Source organism: Pteropus vampyrus, unplaced genomic scaffold (assembly GCF_000151845.1).
Source record: "Pteropus vampyrus isolate Shadow unplaced genomic scaffold, Pvam_2.0 Scaffold343, whole genome shotgun sequence".
Classification (NCBI taxonomy): Eukaryota; Metazoa; Chordata; class Mammalia; order Chiroptera; family Pteropodidae; genus Pteropus; species Pteropus vampyrus.
Genome location: NW_011889124.1, coordinates 669,843 through 674,812, shown reverse-complemented (window position 1 = coordinate 674,812; position 4,970 = coordinate 669,843).

Sequence of the window (4,970 nt, the reverse complement as noted above, 5' to 3'; positions counted from 1 at the left end):
TGTGAGGGTGACAATGACGACCGTGACAGCTCACTCACAGGACCTCACGACGTGCAGGCACAGTCATACTGTCTTCCCGCCAGCACCCCACTCACTGCCGGGGAGCAAGGGCGGGAAGCGATGTTCCAGCTCAGAGCTGGGTTCTGGCCTGGCCAAACGGCCACCCCGCTCTGCCTGGGGGGACGGGCGTGGGGAAAGATCTGCGCCCAGGCACCCGCAGCCCATGAGCCTTAGGGAGACGCCACACTCTGTCCCCCCAGCCAGGAAGCCTCCCTGTCTGGGTGGGCTGGCGGTCCCCTAACCCAGCTCTGCAGTCAGGCAGGCTGCGCTTCTCAAGAAGGCCGTCCCCAGGGCCCGGAGGGGCATAACGAGCCTGGGTGGGGCCCTGGGGCGTCCTGCCTGCCCTCCTGGCCCAGGCCCCTCAGGTCCTCACCCCCAGGCCAGGGTCATCCAGGGGCTGGAGCCCGGACACAACCTTTGCCCCCTTCAGGCTCCCCTTTCCGTCTGTCCCATGTCCCCGGATGGCTGCGGAGGCCGTCCCTGTGGCCGCACCTGGCTCCTGCCCCCGCCCCTTGGCCCAGCCGTCCGCCCTGCTCCTGCGGCAGGCCCGGCAGCTCTTCCCCCTGGATCCTCCTGGATCCCCCCACTGCGGCTCTGTTAGCCCTGAAGGTTGAGCCCCTTGACTGATGCAAACCGGTGACGTCCAGCTTGGGGCCCAAGTCACACTGGCTGCAGCCTCTGCCCCCGCTCCCGGCCCGGGCAGGCCTTCCAGACACACCGTGGGTTTTATTGAACCTCCTTGTTAATTGCACAAGTAACGCACGGATACATCTGGAGTGAATTTGAAAACAAATCCCTGACACCGTGTCATTTCACTCATAAATACGCGCGTATGCCAACGGGGCTTTAAATAACGGGCTGTTGGAACGATGCTGCTCCTCCTGTGATGGGCACGGCTCGGCTGGCGCTGACGGAGCGGGCGGTGTCCCGCGCGGCTGTTGGCAGTCTGCGCGTGTGGACGGTGCGGCCCTGCTCCTCCTCTCCGGCCAACACTAGCCTTTCCCGAGGCTGGGACCGACTCATGCAGCACCTGTCCCAGGGCCTCCTGGACACCCGGGGGGTGCGATTCTCCGCGGTCCGTGAACACCGCGCCCACCGCCTCTGCCAAGACACTGTGTGGTTTTTGGATCATTCGAGGGGAGGTTCCCAGACTCCGGACTCCACAATCAAAGCTGCCGGCCACAGATGGCTTTCCAAGAAGACACGAACACTGTCGAATGCCATAAATTACGGTGAGCAGGGCTCCCCCCTGGGTGGTGACAGGGGGGGAAGGGGGCCTGGGGGGGGCCATGGCCTGTTCTCAGCCGCCCCCCTGCCTTCCCACAGTCCGTCCAGTGGACTCAGGCTATGTCACTGTCATCGCAGAGCCAGGCTCCAGGGAGGCTGTGTCTGTCCCTGCAGAGCTCCTGCAGCCTCGTGGGGAGCCCTGCCTGCGCCCCAAGGGACGAGGGAGTCCACTCTGTGACTGTGTCCACTGGAGGATTCGGGTTGGGGTGCGGGGGGAGCAGAGGATGCTTGTTTTCACGTCTCCCGCTCCCCCAGTCTTGCAAGCTGAGGTCTCAGCATAGAGCACCCCAGACCTCGCCTCTCCCACCTGTTTCTTTCCTGGCCCAGAGCGGGCATGTGACTGACCCCACGCACGGCGTCTGGTGGCAAAGCCCGCCCACGCACGCCCTCAGGCGACTGCCGGTTTCCTCTCAGCTCTGAGAATGATAATTCAGGACTCCGCCTGACCACGCGCGGGATGCCAGCCTGTGGACACAACAGCAGCCCCATGCCCGGCGACGCCCAGGTGCCAGGCCGCCACCTGTGTGAGCCTCGCACAGGCGGAGGCTCAGAGCCTCGCGTTTCGCAGACCAGGAAACAGGGTGGGCTTGGCAAGGCCGGCGCTGGTCCCGACCAGCCCAGCCGTGCCACCAGGGGACAGCCCCCCGCTCCCGGTGGGAGTGCAGACTCCTGCCTGTCTGCCCAGGTGGGACCCACCGGGGAGCCCAGATGGGACAAAGTTGGGCACAGTGAGACACCCAGGCGGAGGGGAAATGGGGCGGTGGCAGATGGGCTTGTGCCCCTCCCCTGGGGAGCCCAGGAGAGAATAGGCGGGAGGGGTGGGACGGGAAGAGGCGCCCTCAGTGCGCGGGCCCCGCCTCGAGGCCCCGCCCCCGAGGCCCCGCCCGAGACCCCACCCCCGCAGGTTCCCCAGGGCGCGCAGCGCGGGCCGCGGCCCCAGCTGTCAGGCGGCGGTGAATTACACGCCGTAAGGAGGTGTTGACAGGAGCAGCTGGGCGCGGGCGGGTGATGAAAAGAAGCAAATCCCGGCGACTTCGGGCCGGGGCCTCGGGAGCGGCGGGGGGCGCCCCCTGGCGGCGGCGCGCGGGACCGCGCCACCCCGCACGTGCGCCTTCCCATTGCACCGGCGAAGACACTGAGGCCCAGATCGCTGGCCCGCCAGGCGCGGGCCGCCCAGGTGCAGAGCCTCAGGAAGGGGCCCTGCGTCAGGGTCACAGGCAGGTGGGGACGGGGACTGGCAGGCGTGCGCTTCCGGGGTGCTCGGCCGCTCGCTTTCCCTCTTGGAGCTGCATTCTGGTCGCTTATCCAGCAGCAAGGTGAGGCCCATTTTGCAGGGCTCAAGGGTCACCCTGGGAGCAGCGTGGCTGGCACAGTAGACTGAAGTGTGAGTGTGGCAGGGGAGGGGAGGCCCCCAGGCGGCTTCCTGAGCCCTCATGCCGGGCAGACAGGTCTGGCTTCTTGACCCTCCCGTCTGCACCTGCTCCCCTACGGGGGAGTGGGCGGTCCTCTGGAGGGGAGGAGACAGACACAGAAGGGTCTCAGACACAGAGACTCAGGGACAAACTCGGAGAGGAACTGAGGGCCGGGCAGACGGCCAGGAGAGGAGCACAGCCGAGGGAAGTCTTGGGCAGGACCGTCTGGACTTCCCCAGCCGTCTTTGCACAAGGTTCAAACCGCCTTTGTGTGAGCTGTTCACGGCTCAGCCACCACAGCTACCGGGGACTAGGCAGGGCCGGCGGCGGAGGGGGAGGGCCGAGGCTCCCTGCTCCAGGCTCACTCAGACCCAGCCTGGTCCTGGGGGCCCAGCACAGCCCAGCCAGCCTGCCACACCTGGTCCAGGCCAGAACTCCCAGCACCCACCTTGCACAGCTGTGGAGGTGTAGAGACACCGAGTCACAGAAAAGGCCTGGGAGGCGACATTGGCCTCTGCCCAAATGCTCCCAGTGACCCGGAATCCACCATCCCCCACCCCCAGAGGCAGCCCCCTCTGTCTCTGGGCATCTTAAAGGGTGAGAAAACACTTTCTTCCTTAAGCAGATTCTTTCTCCTCATCAGTCCCTCACCCCACGGTTTCCGGCAGTGACCTCTGGCGTCCACACTGCACTGATGTGACAAATGTTTATTGAGTGCCTACTGTGTGCTAGGGGCTGTTGTTGGTGCTGCAGCCACTCCCTAGGAACCAGGAGGCCTCGAGGGAGAGAGCACACCCCGGCCTGTGCCAGCCCCGCAGGCCAAACCAGGGCAGGTGGGACCAAGCATCGATTCATTCTCTCCTGCATGCCAACCTCGATCATCCTTGCGACAATGCAGTGGGGGGACCCTTGCCATCCCGTTTTACAGAGGAGGAAACAGGCTCAGTGAAGTAAGCCAGTCACAGAAGGACAGATATTGTATGATGCCACTACTGTGAGGTCTCTAAAGTCATCAGATTCATAGACAAGAAGTAGAAAAGTGGGTGCCAGGAGCTGGGGAGGGGATGAGGGTTAGTGTTTAATGGGGACAGAGTTTTAGTTTGGGAAGATGGACAAGTTCTGGAGATGGATGCTGGTGATGGCTACACAACAGTGTGGGTGTGCTTTCTGCCCCTGAACTTTCCACTTAAAAACAAAGAAATCTCTGGTCAGACGAAGGTGACATGCAGACGGCCACTCCCTTCCACCTGGTGGCCACGCCACCCCATCTGGCCACGACTCATGTATCAGTTCCCTACTGCTGCCGCAACCATCACGTCGAATTCAGCAACTTGAAACAACGTTAGTCTCTTTTCTTAGAGTCCAGAGGTCAGAACCCTGCAGTGAGTCGGGCCGGTTCCTTCTGGAAGCTCCAGGGGAGGATCTGCCCCCTGCCTTTTCCTGATGGGCAGGCCGCCTACACTCCTTGGGGCGTGGCCCCTTCCTCCATCCTTGAAGCCAGCAGCATCATTCGTGTCTTCCTGCCTCCCTGACCGCCTGTCCCTGACCCGGTGCTACCTTAGGCCCGCCTGGACCGTCTCCACAGCCTTCATTACTCACAGCTGCGAACTTCCTTTGCCACGCAAGGTAACCTAGTCACGCTGGGGATCGGGTCAGGGGGCATTAGTCCGCCACCACACCTGCATTAGACCTCAGATTCGTTCTTACCTCAGTGGCCTAGAAAACCACAAGTCGGAGTTGGCCCTTGTGTTGATGCAGCGTCACAGCATGCACGTCCCTGGATGCGCAACAGACGTTACCAGGAGCTGTGCCTGGAGGGAGGGTCTGCAGGTAAAGCTTGGTTTCCTCTTGTATGCTTGGACTTTTCTAATTTTTACAATGAGTGCGTACTCTTCTAATCAAGTAGATAGAAGATAGATGACAGATAGATGATAGATGATGATAGATGATGGATAGATGGGTAACACATGGATGTATGGATGATGGAGATAGATGATAGATTATAGATAGGTGACAGATAGATAGATGATGGATAGATGATGGATGGATGGATGGGTGGATGGATGGGTGGATGGGTGGATGGATGGATGGGTGGATGGATGGGTGGATGGGTGGATGGATAAATGGATGGGTGGGTGGATGGATGGATGGATGGATGGATGGATGGATGGATGGATGGATGGATGCATGGATGCATGAGTGGATGGGTGG